The sequence below is a fragment of the Mytilus trossulus genome, unplaced genomic scaffold (assembly GCF_036588685.1).
Source record: "Mytilus trossulus isolate FHL-02 unplaced genomic scaffold, PNRI_Mtr1.1.1.hap1 h1tg000406l__unscaffolded, whole genome shotgun sequence".
NCBI lineage: Eukaryota > Metazoa > Mollusca > Bivalvia > Mytilida > Mytilidae > Mytilus > Mytilus trossulus.
In genome coordinates, this window is record NW_026963350.1 from 681533 (window position 1) to 697910 (window position 16378).

Consider the following 16378-nt stretch of genomic DNA (forward strand, 5'->3'; position numbering starts at 1 on the left):
TACCATATGAAAATAAGGAGGTGTGGTATGATTAACAATGATACCATTAATCCTAGACCATAGGACACAGTTATAAACAATTACAGGTTGTCTAACAGCCTACAACAATGAGCAAAACCCATGCCATATAATCATCTATAAATAGCCTTGGTATGATAAAATTCGAAACATTTCAAAAGAAAAAATCCACTGCTGAAAACAACAATGAAGTAAAAACAAAGATGGTACACAAATTCTAACTACATTCACTTCCTTATTGGACAGGCTCATACAGAATAAAAAAACAGTTGAATTTAATTTGACTGTTCTAGTCGATTATTGATAGTGTTTTAAGAAACTGTTACTTGATATTTTTTATGTGTGTCTTAAAGCTGATAAAAGAAAACTTTTGACATTCTTAGACCTGGGAAAGTGCAATAGATGTTCTGGTGTTCCATGGAAAGAGTCACATCCTGCTTGTAGAATACATTTGTACATCATTTAGGTATGTTATCAGATCTTCAAGGTTTTTAGTTCAGTTCATGAACTTCTAATGTCTTATTGCCAGAAAAGTTGAGATAAATCACTGTTTCAATGCTATTATTATTTAATTAAAATTAGTATCTAAAAATATTAGGTCAGTATATTACATCCAATAATGATCATGTATTTTTAATTGACAGTAACTATAATACATGTACCTCAATGATAACTAAACAGTATATATTGAATATAATTTTTCTTTTCAATTTTTAGGATATAATGGAGGATTGGAATAAGGTAAGATTTACCTAATAGTCTCCTTGTGTAGTTTTGTTCCCCATTATTGAACAATTAGATACAAGTAAGTGTTAATTTGAGATAAAAACCTGTAGAATTCTAGGCGAATGTAACAAAACTACTATTTCGAAGAAAACAGAGCAAACAAACAAGAACAAAACCGGGACAAAGGTGACTCGCAACATTTGACCAACTAAGGTGTTGCTAATAACACTTAATTGTCTTATCTTCTACTCATTACAAGGGTGACACTTAATTGTCATATCTTCTACTCATTACACGGGTCACACTTGATTGTCTTATCTTCTACTCATTACACGGTCACACTTGATTGTCATATCTTCTACTCATTACACGAGTCACACTTAATTGTCTTATCTTCTACTCATTACACGGGTCACACTTGATTGTCATATCTTCTACTCATTACACGGGTGACACGTGATTGTCTTATCTTCTACTCATTACACAGGTGACACGTGATTGTCTTATCTTCTACTCATTACACGGGTCACACTTGATTGTCTTATCTTCTACTCATTACACGGGTCACACTTAATTGTCTTATCTTCTACTCATTACACGAGTCACACTTAATTGTCTTATCTTCTATGGATTACACAGTGGACACTTAACCTTCTTATCTTCTTCTCATTACATGAGGACACTTACTTGTCTTATCTTCTACTCATTACACGGGTCACACTTGATTGTCATATCTTCTACTCATTAAAAGGGTGACACTTGATCGTCTTATCTTCTACTCATATAAACACGGGTGACACTAATTTTTCTTATCTTCTACTCATTACACGAGTCACACTTAATTGTCTTATCTTCTACTCATTACACGGGTCACACTTGATTGTCTTATCTTCTACTCATTACACGGTCACACTTGATTGTCATATCTTCTACTCATTACACGAGTCACACTTAATTGTCTTATCTTCTACTCATTACACGGGTCACACTTGATTGTCATATCTTCTACTCATTACACGGGTGACACGTGATTGTCTTATCTTCTACTCATTACACAGGTGACACGTGATTGTCTTATCTTCTACTCATTACACGGGTCACACTTGATTGTCTTATCTTCTACTCATTACACGGGTCACACTTAATTGTCTTATCTTCTACTCATTACACGAGTCACACTTAATTGTCTTATCTTCTATGGATTACACAGTGGACACTTAACCTTCTTATCTTCTTCTCATTACATGAGGACACTTACTTGTCTTATCTTCTACTCATTACACGGGTCACACTTGATTGTCATATCTTCTACTCATTAAAAGGGTGACACTTGATCGTCTTATCTTCTACTCATATAAACAGGGGTGACACTAATTTTTCTTATCTTCTACTCATAAAAAGGGTGACACTTAATCGACTTATCTTCTACTCATTACATGGGTGACACTTAATTGTCTTATCTTCTACTCATAAAAAGGGTGACACTTAATCGACTTATCTTCTACTCATTACATGGGTGACACTTAATTGTCTTATCTTCTACTCATTACATGGGTAACACTTAATCGTCTTATCTTCTACTCATTACATGGGTGACACTTAATCATCTTATCTTCTACTCATTAAACGGGTGACACTTAATCATCTTATTTTCTACTCATTAAACGGGTGACACTTAATCATCTTATTTTCTACTCCTTACATGGGTAACACTTAATCGTCTTATCTTTTACTCATTACGAGGGTAACACTTGATCATCTTATCTTCTACTCATTACATGGGTGACACTTGATCATCTTATCTTCTACTCATTAAACGGGTGACACTTAATCATCTTATTTTCTACTCATTAAACGGGTGACACTTAATCATCTTATTTTCTACTCCTTACATGGGTAACACTTAATCGTCTTATCTTTTACTCATTACGAGGGTAACACTTGATCATCTTATCTTCTACTCATTACATGGGTGACACTTGATCATCTTATCTTCTACTCATTACATGGGTAACACTTAATCATCTTATTTTCTACTCCTTACATGGGTAACACTTAATCGTCTTATCTTCTACTCATTACATGGGTAACACTTAATCGTCTTATCTTCTACTCATTACATGGGTGACACTTAATCATCTTATCTTCTACTCATTAAACGGGTGACACTTAATCATCTTATTTTCTACTCATTAAACGGGTGACACTTAATCATCTTATTTTCTACTCCTTACATGGGTAACACTTAATCGTCTTATCTTCTACTCATTACATGGGTAACACTTAATCGTCTTATCTTCTACTCATTACATGGGTGACACTTAATCATCTTATCTTCTACTCATTAAACGGGTGACACTTAATCATCTTATTTTCTACTCATTAAACGGGTGACACTTAATCATCTTATTTTCTACTCCTTACATGGGTAACACTTAATCGTCTTATCTTTTACTCATTACGAGGGTAACACTTGATCATCTTATCTTCTACTCATTACATGGGTGACACTTGATCATCTTATCTTCTACTCATTACATGGGTAACACTTAATCATCTTATTTTCTACTCCTTACATGGGTAACACTTAATCGTCTTATCTTCTACTCATTACATGGGTAACACTTAATCGTCTTATCTTCTACTCATTACATGGGTGACACTTGATCATCTTATCTTCTACTCATAACATGGGTAACACTTAATCACCTTATCTTCTACTCATTACGAATTTACGAGGGTGACACTTAATCATCTTATCTTCTACTCAAATACATGGGTGACACTTAAACATCTTATCTTCTACTCATTACATGGGTAACACTTAATCATCTTATCTTCTACTCATTACATGGGTAACACTTAATCATCTTATCTTCTTCTCATTACGAGGGTGACACTTGATTGTCTTATCTTCTACTCATAACACAAGTGGCACTTAATCATCTTATCTTCTACTCATAACACAAGTGGCACTTAATCATCTTATCTTCTACTCATAACACAAGTGGCACTTAATCATCTTATCTTCTACTCATAACACAAGTGGCACTTAATTGTCTTATCTTCTACTCATTACGCGGGTGACACTTAATCATCTTATCTTCTACTCATTACACGGGTGACACTTAATCGACTTATCTTCTACTCATTACATGGGTGACACTTGATTGTTTTATCTTCTACTCATTACACAGGTGACACTTGATCGTCTTATCTTCTACTTATTACACAGGTGACACTTAATCAATTGACTTATCTTCTACTCATTACACGAGTGACAATTAATTGTTTTATCTTCTACTCATAACATGAGTGACAATTAATTGTCTTATCTTCTACTCATATCACGGGTAACACTTAATCGACTTATCTTCTACTCATAACATGAGTGACAATTGATTGTTTTATCTTCTACTCATGACATGAGTGACAATTAATTGTCTTATCTTCTACTCATATCACGGGTAACACTTAATCATCTTATCTTCTACTCATATCACGGGTAACACTTGATCGTCTTATCTTCTACTCATTACAAGGGTGACACATAATTGTCTTATCTTCTACTCATTACATGGGTGACACTTAATCGTCTTATCTTCTACTCATTACATGGGTGACACTTGATTGTTTTATCTTCTACTCATTACACAGGTGACACTTGGTTGTTTTATTTCTACTCTTTACACAGCAGGTGACACTTAATTAATTGACTTATCTTCTACTCATTACACGAGTGACACTTAATCGACTTATCTTCTACTCATAACATGAGTGACAATTAATTGTCTTATCTTCTACTCATAACATGAGTGACAATTAATTGACTTATCTTCTACTCATTACACAAATGACACTTAATCCACTTATCTTCTGCTCAAAACATGAGTGACAATTAATTGTCTTATCTTCTACTTATTACACAGGTGACACTTAATCAATTGACTTATCTTCTACTCATTACACGAGTGACAATTAATTGTTTTATCTTCTACTCATAACATGAGTGACAATTAATTGTCTTATCTTCTACTCATATCACGGGTAACACTTAATCATCTTATCTTCTACTCATATCACGGGTAACACTTGATCGTCTTATCTTCTACTCATTACAAGGGTGACACATAATTGTCTTATCTTCTACTCAATACATGGGTGACACTTAATCGTCTTATCTTCTACTCATTACATGGGTGACACTTGATTGTTTTATCTTCTACTCATTACACAGGTGACACTTGATCGTCTTATCTTCTACTCATTACAAGGGTGACATTTAATCATTTTATCTTCTACTCATTACATGGGTGACACTTGATTGTTTTATCTTCTACTCATTACACAGGTGACACTTGGTTGTTTTATCTTCTACTCTTTACACAGCAGGTGACACTTAATTAATTGACTTATCTTCTACTCATTACACGAGTGACACTTAATCGACTTATCTTCTACTCATAACATGAGTGACAATTAATTGTCTTATCTTCTACTCATAACATGAGTGACAATTAATTGACTTATCTTCTACTCATTACACAAATGACACTTAATCCACTTATCTTCTACTCATAACATGAGTGACAATTAATTGTCTTATCTTCTACTCATTACACGGGTAACACTTAATCGACTTATCTTCTACTCATAACATGGGTGACACTTAAACGTCTTATCTTCTACTCATTACAAGGGTGACACTTGATTGTCTTATCTTCTACTCATTACACAGGTGACACTTAATTGTCTTATCTTCTACTCATTACACAGGTGACACTTGCTTGTCTTATCTTCTACTCATAAGACGGGTGACATTAAATTAATTGTCTTATCTTGTACACTTTACACGGTTGACACTTGCACACATGCAGATTTCCTAGTAAATTTAATATATATTCTCTGAGGTTAGTGAGTCAATAACTTACATGGGAAGACTCTGCTTATTATCATACAATACTGAGTGGCAGTTTAGTTACAAAAAAAAATTGAATCTGTATTGAGTAACTGATGACAAACAAAAATGCAATTTAAAGTTTTTTCAGTAAGAAATTTATTATGAGTGTATACTCTGAAAATTACTTTCCAGTAGTAGACAGTGTATTATTTATGTAGTACCTTTAGAATCCTTGTTTAAACTGTCAATTATGTAATTCATATTCTATTTATAGAATTTCTCTCTGTCTGAATGTTTTATTAAGGAAGGATACTACTGATTTATGTAGTCATTGCTAAACAGAAGAATAATTATTACCTAAATTAACAGCAATTATTTAATACACAATTTATTAAATTTAAAATTCATGTTTTACTTACAGAAACTTGCTATAGCTGGTCAGCTTGGAGATATAGAAGCCTTAAAATTAAGTCTACAGAATGGTGCAGACATTGATTATCATGATGTGAGTAAAATACTTCATAGAAAAATCATCTTAAGAAATGTCGTCTTATGTACATGAACAATAAAAGACACTAAACAACAAGTTACTTAAAAATAGTGTACAGTGAAACAGTGTAAAACTACAAGTTACTTAAAAATAGTGTACAGTGAAACAGTGTAAAACTACAAGTTACTTAAAATTAGTGTACAGTGAAACAGTGTAAAACTACAAGTTACTTAAAAATAGTGTACAGTGAAACAGTGTAAAACTTCAAGTTACTAGTTTAAAATAGTGTACAGTGAAACAGTGTAAAACTACAAGTTACTAGTTCAAAATAGTGTACAGTAAAACAGTGTAAAACTACAAGTTACTAGTTAAAAATAGTGTACAGTGAAACACTGTAAAACTACAAGTTACTAGTTTAAAATAGTGTACAGTAAAACAGTGTAAAACTACAAGTTACTAGTTAAAAATAGTGTACAGTGAAACAGTGTAAAACTACAAGTTACTAGTTAAAAATAGTGTACAGTAAAACAGTGTAAAACTACAAGTTACTTACAAATAGTGTACAGTGAAACAGTGTAAAACTACAACTTACTTAGAAATAGTGTACAGTAAAACAGTGTAAAACTACAAGTTACTAGTTAAAAATAGTGTACAGTAAAACAGTGTAAAACTACAAGTTACTTACAAATAGTGTACAGTAAAACAGTGTAAAACTACAACTTACTTAGAAATAGTGTACAGTAAAACAGTGTAAAACTACAAGTTACTAGTTAAAAATAGTGTACAGTGAAACAGTGTAAAACTACAAGTTACTTAAAAAATACTGTACAGTAAAACAGTGTAAAACTACAAGTTACTTAAAAATAGAGAACAGTAAAACAGTGTAAAACTACAAGTTACTTAAAAATAAAGCACAGTGAAACAGTGTAAAACTACAAGTTACTTAAAAATAAAGCACAGTGAAAGAGTGTAAAACTACAAGTTACTTAAAAATAAAGTTACAGTGAAACAGTGTAAAACTACAAGTTACTTAAAAATAAAGTTACAGTGAAATAGTGTAAAACTACAAGTAACTTCACATACAGGATATTGTACATACTCAATATAAAACACACAAAATATTACTACAAGTTACTTCAAAATATAGCACAGTAAAAACAGTATAAAACTAAAAATTACTTCAAAATAAACAACAGTAAAACAGTATAAAACTAAAAGTTACTTCAAAATCAACAAGAGTAAAACAGTATAAAACTACAAGTTACATCAAGATATTGAATATTGTACATAAACACATGGCAACATACTTTGGAACATAATCATAATATAGAACATAACAGATTGAACATAAGTAGTTAAAAACATACAACTGCAAGTTACTTTAGAACAGAACAGGTTGCACATAAGAAATTACTTCAGAACAGAACAGGTTGCACATAAGAAATTACTTCAGAACATAACAGACTTTACACCAGCAGTATAGAACACACAACTACAAATTACTTCAGAACATAACAGATTGAACATAAGTAGTGAAAAACTTACAACTGCAAGTTACTTTAGAACAGAACAGGCCGCACATAAGCAGTATAAATTACACAATTTTAAGTTTCTTCAGAACATTATAGACTGTACATTAGCAGTAAAAAACACACAACTACAAATTACTTCAGAACATAACAGACTTTACACCAGCAGTATAGAACATACAACAACAAATTACTTCAGAACATAACAGAGTGTACACAAGTAGAATAGAACACACAACAACAAGTTACTTCAGAACCTAACAGATTGAAAAGCAGCAGGATAAAACACACAACTGAAAGTTACTTCAGAACATAACAGATTGTACACCAACAGTATATGACAAACAACTACGAGTTTCTTCAAATCATAAAAGATTGTACACCAGCAGTATAAAACACACAACTACAAGTTTCTTCAGAACATAAAATTGTACATAAGCAGAATAAACACACAACAAGAAGTAACTTCAGAACATAACAAATTTTTCACAAGCATATAAACATACAGCTTCAAGTTACTCCAAAACATAACAGATTGTGCACCAGCAGTAAAAAAACACACAATTGCAAGTTACTTCATATCAACAGGTTGTTCATAAGCAGTATAAAACAGACAGCTACAAGTTACTTCAAAACATAAAAAGATTGTACACCATCAGTATAGAACACACAACTACAAATTGCATCAGAACATAACAGATTGTACACTAGCAGTATATAACACACAACTACAAATTACTTCAGAACATAACAGATTTTACACCAGCAGTATATAACACACAACTACAAATTACTTTAGAATATAACAGATTGTACACCAGCAGTATAGATCACACAACTACAAATTACTTAAGAACATAACAGATTGTACATCAGCAGTATAGAACACACAACCACAAGTTACTTCACAACATAACAGATTTTACACCAGCAGTATAGAACACACAACTACAAATTACTTCAGAACATAACAGATTTTACACCAGCAGTATAGAACACACAACTACAAATTACTTCAGAACATAACAGATTGTACATCAGCAGTATAGAACACACAACTACAAATTACTTCAGAACATAACAGATTTTATAACAGCAGTATACAACACACAACTACAAATTACTTCAGAACATAACAGAATTTACACCAGCAGTATAGAACACACAACTACAAATTACTTCAGAACATAACAGATTGTACATCAGCAGTATATAACACACAACTACAAGTTTCTTCAGAACATAATATTGTACATAAGCAGTATAAAACACACAACAAGAAGTAACTTCAGAACATAACAAATTTTTCATAAGCAGTATAAACATACAGCTTCAAATTACTTAAGAACATAACAGATTGTACACCAGCAGTATAGAACACACAACCACAAGTTACTCCATAACATAACATATTTTAAACTAGCAGTATAGAACACACAACTACAAATTACTTCAGAACATAACAGATTGTACACTAGCAGTATATAACACACAACTACAAATTACTTCAGAACATAACAGATTTTACACGAGCAGTATACAACACACAACTACAAATTACTTCAGAACATAACAGATTGTACACTAGCAGTACCGAACACATAACTAAAAATTACTTGAGAACATAACAGATTGTACACCAGCAGTATACAACACACAACTACAAATTACTGCAGAACATAACAGATTGTACACTAGCAGTATATAACACACAACTGCAAAATACTTCAGAACATAACAGATTTTACACGAGCAGTATACAACACACAACTACAAGTTTCTTCAGAACATAAAATTGTACATAAGCAGAATAAACACACAACAAGAAGTAACTTCAGAACATAACAAATTTTTCACAAGCATATAAACATACAGCTTCAAGTTACTCCAAAACATAACAGATTGTGCACCAGCAGTAAAAAAACACACAATTGCAAGTTACTTCATATCAACAGGTTGTTCATAAGCAGTATAAAACAGACAGCTACAAGTTACTTCAAAACATAAAAAGATTGTACACCATCAGTATAGAACACACAACTACAAATTGCATCAGAACATAACAGATTGTACACTAGCAGTATATAACACACAACTACAAATTACTTCAGAACATAACAGATTTTACACCAGCAGTATATAACACACAACTACAAATTACTTTAGAATATAACAGATTGTACACCAGCAGTATAGATCACACAACTACAAATTACTTAAGAACATAACAGATTGTACATCAGCAGTATAGAACACACAACCACAAGTTACTTCACAACATAACAGATTTTACACCAGCAGTATAGAACACACAACTACAAATTACTTCAGAACATAACAGATTTTACACCAGCAGTATAGAACACACAACTACAAATTACTTCAGAACATAACAGATTGTACATCAGCAGTATAGAACACACAACTACAAATTACTTCAGAACATAACAGATTTTATAACAGCAGTATACAACACACAACTACAAATTACTTCAGAACATAACAGAATTTACACCAGCAGTATAGAACACACAACTACAAATTACTTCAGAACATAACAGATTGTACATCAGCAGTATATAACACACAACTACAAGTTTCTTCAGAACATAATATTGTACATAAGCAGTATAAAACACACAACAAGAAGTAACTTCAGAACATAACAAATTTTTCATAAGCAGTATAAACATACAGCTTCAAATTACTTAAGAACATAACAGATTGTACACCAGCAGTATAGAACACACAACCACAAGTTACTCCATAACATAACATATTTTACACTAGCAGTATAGAACACACAACTACAAATTACTTCAGAACATAACAGATTGTACACTAGCAGTATATAACACACAACTACAAATTACTTCAGAACATAACAGATTTTACACGAGCAGTATACAACACACAACTACAAATTACTTCAGAACATAACAGATTGTACACTAGCAGTACCGAACACATAACTAAAAATTACTTGAGAACATAACAGATTGTACACCAGCAGTATACAACACACAACTACAAATTACTGCAGAACATAACAGATTGTACACTAGCAGTATATAACACATAACTGCAAAATACTTCAGAACATAACAGATTTTACACGAGCAGTATACAACACACAACTACAAATTACTTCAGAACATAACAGATTGTACACTAGCAGTACCGAACACATAACTAAAAATTACTTGAGAACATAACAGATTGTACACCAGCAGTATATAACACACAACTCTAAATTACTTCAGAACATAACAGATTGTACACTAGCAGTATAGAACACATAACTGCAAGATACTTCAGAACCTAACAGATTTTACACCAGCAGTATAGAACACACAACTACAAATTACTTCAGAACATAACAGATTTTACACCAGCAGTATAGAACACACAACTACAAATTACTTCAGAACATAACAGATTGTACATCAGCAGTATAGAACACACAACTACAAATTACTTCAGAACATTACAGATTTTACACCAGCAGTATAGAACACACAACTTCAAATTACTTCAGAACATAACAGATTGTACATCAGCAGTATAGAACACACAACTACAAATTACTTCAGAACATAATAGATTCTACAACAGCAGTATACAACACACAACTACAAATTACTGCAGAACATAACAGATTGTACATCAGCAGTATAGAACACACAACTACAAATTACTTCAGAACATAATAGATTCTACAACAGCAGTATACAACACACAACTACAAATTACTGCAGAACATAACAGATTGTACACCAGCAGTATATAACACACAACTACAATTTACTTCAGAACATAACAGATTGTACACCAACAGTATATGACAAACAACTACGAGTTTCTTCAAAGCATAAAAGATTGTACACCAGCAGTATAAAACACACAACTACAAGTTTCTTCAGAACATAAAATTGTACATAAGCAGAATAAACACACAACAAAAAGTAACTTCAGAACATAACAAATTTTTCACAAGCATATAAACATACAGCTTCAAGTTACTCCAAAACATAACAGATTGTGCACCAGCAGTAAAAAAACACACAACTGCAAGTTACTTCATATCAACAGGTTGTTCATAAGCAGTATAAAACAGACAGCTACAAGTTACTTCAAAACATAAAAGATTGTACACCATCAGTATAGAACACACAACTACAAATTGCATCAGAACATAACAGATTGTACACTTGCAGTATAGATCACACAACTACAAATTACTTAAGAACATAACAGATTGTACATCAGCAGTATAGAACACATAACTGCAAAATACTTCAGAACATAACAGATTTTACACGAGCAGTATACAACACACAACTACAAATTACTTCAGAACATAACAGATTGTACACTAGCAGTACCGAACACATAACTAAAAATTACTTGAGAACATAACAGATTGTACACCAGCAGTATATAACACACAACTCTAAATTACTTCAGAACATAACAGATTGTACACTAGCAGTATAGAACACATAACTGCAAGATACTTCAGAACCTAACAGATTTTACACCAGCAGTATAGAACACACAACTACAAATTACTTCAGAACATAACAGATTTTACACCAGCAGTATAGAACACACAACTACAAATTACTTCAGAACATAACAGATTGTACATCAGCAGTATAGAACACACAACTACAAATTACTTCAGAACATTACAGATTTTACACCAGCAGTATAGAACACACAACTTCAAATTACTTCAGAACATAACAGATTGTACATCAGCAGTATAGAACACACAACTACAAATTACTTCAGAACATAATAGATTCTACAACAGCAGTATACAACACACAACTACAAATTACTGCAGAACATAACAGATTGTACACCAGCAGTATATAACACACAACTACAATTTACTTCAGAACATAACAGATTGTACACCAACAGTATATGACAAACAACTACGAGTTTCTTCAAAGCATAAAAGATTGTACACCAGCAGTATAAAACACACAACTACAAGTTTCTTCAGAACATAAAATTGTACATAAGCAGAATAAACACACAACAAAAAGTAACTTCAGAACATAACAAATTTTTCACAAGCATATAAACATACAGCTTCAAGTTACTCCAAAACATAACAGATTGTGCACCAGCAGTAAAAAAACACACAACTGCAAGTTACTTCATATCAACAGGTTGTTCATAAGCAGTATAAAACAGACAGCTACAAGTTACTTCAAAACATAAAAGATTGTACACCATCAGTATAGAACACACAACTACAAATTGCATCAGAACATAACAGATTGTACACTTGCAGTATAGATCACACAACTACAAATTACTTAAGAACATAACAGATTGTACATCAGCAGTATAGAACACACAACCACAAGTTACTTCACAACATAACAGATTTTACACCAGCAGTATAGAACACACAACTACAAATTACTTCAGAACATAACAGATTTTACACCAGCAGTATAGAACACACAACTACAAATTACTTCAGAACATAACAGATTGTACATCAGCAGTATAGAACACACAACTACAAATTACTTCAGAACATAACATATTTTACACTAGCAGTATAGAACACACAACTACAAATTACTTCAGAACATAACAGATTGTACACTAGCAGTATATAACACACAACTACAAATTACGTCAGAACATAACAGATTGTACACTAGCAGTATAGAACACACAACTGCAAGATACTTCAGAACATAACAGATTTTACACCAGCAGTATACAACACACAACTACAAATTACTGCAGAACATAACAGATTGTACACTAGCAGTATATAACACACAACTGCAAAATACTTCAGAACATAACAGATTTTACACGAGCAGTATACAACACACAACTACAAATTACTTCAGAACATAACAGATTGTACACTAGCAGTACCGAACACATAACTAAAAATTACTTGAGAACATAACAGATTGTACACCAGCAGTATATAACACACAACTCTAAATTACTTCAGAACATAACAGATTGTACACTAGCAGTATAGAACACATAACTGCAAGATACTTCAGAACCTAACAGATTTTACACCAGCAGTATAGAACACACAACTACAAATTACTTCAGAACATAACAGATTTTACACCAGCAGTATAGAACACACAACTACAAATTACTTCAGAACATAACAGATTGTACATCAGCAGTATAGAACACACAACTACAAATTACTTCAGAACATAACAGATTTTACACCAGCAGTATAGAACACACAACTTCAAATTACTTCAGAACATAACAGATTGTACATCAGCAGTATAGAACACACAACTACAAATTACTTCAGAACATAATAGATTCTACAACAGCAGTATACAACACACAACTACAAATTACTGCAGAACATAACAGATTGTACACCAGCAGTATATAACACACAACTACAAGTTTCTTCAGAACATAATATTGTACATAAGCAGTATAAAACACACAACAAGAAGTAACTTCAGAACATAACAAATTTTTCATAAGCAGTATAAACATACAGCTTCAAATTACTTAAGAACATAACAGATTGTACACCAGCAGTATAGAACACACAACCACAAGTTACTCCATAACATAACATATTTTACACTAGCAGTATAGAACACACAACTACAAATTACTACAGAACATAACAGATTGTACACTAGCAGTATATAACACACAACTACAAATTACTTCAGAACATAACAGATTGTACACTAGCAGTATAGAACACACAACTGCAAGATACTTCAGAACATAACAGATTTTACACCAGCAGTATACAACACACAACTACAAATTACTGCAGAACATAACAGATTGTACACTAGCAGTATATAACACACAACTGCAAAATACTTCAGAACATAACAGATTTTACACGAGCAGTATACAACACACAACTACAAATTACTTCAGAACATAACAGATTGTACACTAGCAGTACCGAACACATAACTAAAAATTACTTGAGAACATAACAGATTGTACACCAGCAGTATACAACACACAACTACAAATTACTGCAGAACATAACAGATTGTACACTAGCAGTATATAACACACAACTGCAAAATACTTCAGAACATAACAGATTTTACACGAGCAGTATACAACACACAACTACAAATTACTTCAGAACATAACAGATTGTACACTAGCAGTACCGAACACATAACTAAAAATTACTTGAGAACATAACAGATTGTACACCAGCAGTATATAACACACAACTCTAAATTACTTCAGAACATAACAGATTGTACACTAGCAGTATAGAACACATAACTGCAAGATACTTCAGAACCTAACAGATTTTACACCAGCAGTATAGAACACACAACTACAAATTACTTCAGAACATAACAGATTTTACACCAGCAGTATAGAACACACAACTACAAATTACTTCAGAACATAACAGATTGTACATCAGCAGTATAGAACACACAACTACAAATTACTTCAGAACATAACAGATTTTACACCAGCAGTATAGAACACACAACTTCAAATTACTTCAGAACATAACAGATTGTACATCAGCAGTATAGAACACACAACTACAAATTACTTCAGAACATAATAGATTCTACAACAGCAGTATACAACACACAACTACAAATTACTGCAGAACATAACAGATTGTACACCAGCAGTATATAACACACAACTACAATTTACTTCAGAACATAACAGATTGTACACCAACAGTATATGACAAACAACTACGAGTTTCTTCAAAGCATAAAAGATTGTACACCAGCAGTATAAAACACACAACTACAAGTTTCTTCAGAACATAAAATTGTACATAAGCAGAATAAACACACAACAAAAAGTAACTTCAGAACATAACAAATTTTTCACAAGCATATAAACATACAGCTTCAAGTTACTCCAAAACATAACAGATTGTGCACCAGCAGTAAAAAAACACACAACTGCAAGTTACTTCATATCAACAGGTTGTTCATAAGCAGTATAAAACAGACAGCTACAAGTTACTTCAAAACATAAAAGATTGTACACCATCAGTATAGAACACACAACTACAAATTGCATCAGAACATAACAGATTGTACACTAGCAGTATATAACACACAACTACAAATTACTTCAGAACATAACAGATTTTACACCAGCAGTATATAACACACAACTACAAATTACTTTAGAATATAACAGATTGTACACCAGCAGTATAGATCACACAACTACAAATTACTTAAGAACATAACAGATTGTACATCAGCAGTATAGAACACACAACCACAAGTTACTTCACAACATAACAGATTTTACACCAGCAGTATAGAACACACAACTACAAATTACTTCAGAACATAACAGATTTTACACCAGCAGTATAGAACACACAACTACAAATTACTTCAGAACATAACAGATTGTACATCAGCAGTATAGAACACACAACTACAAATTACTTCAGAACATAACATATTTTACACTAGCAGTATATAACACACAACTACAAATTACTTCAGAACATAACAGATTGTACACTAGCAGTATAGAACACACAACTGCAAGATACTTCAGAACATAACAGATTTTACATCAGCAGTATACAACACACAACTACAAATTACTGCAGAACATAACAGATTGTACACTAGCAGTATATAACACACAACTGCAAAATACTTCAGAACATAACAGATTTTACACGAGCAGTAT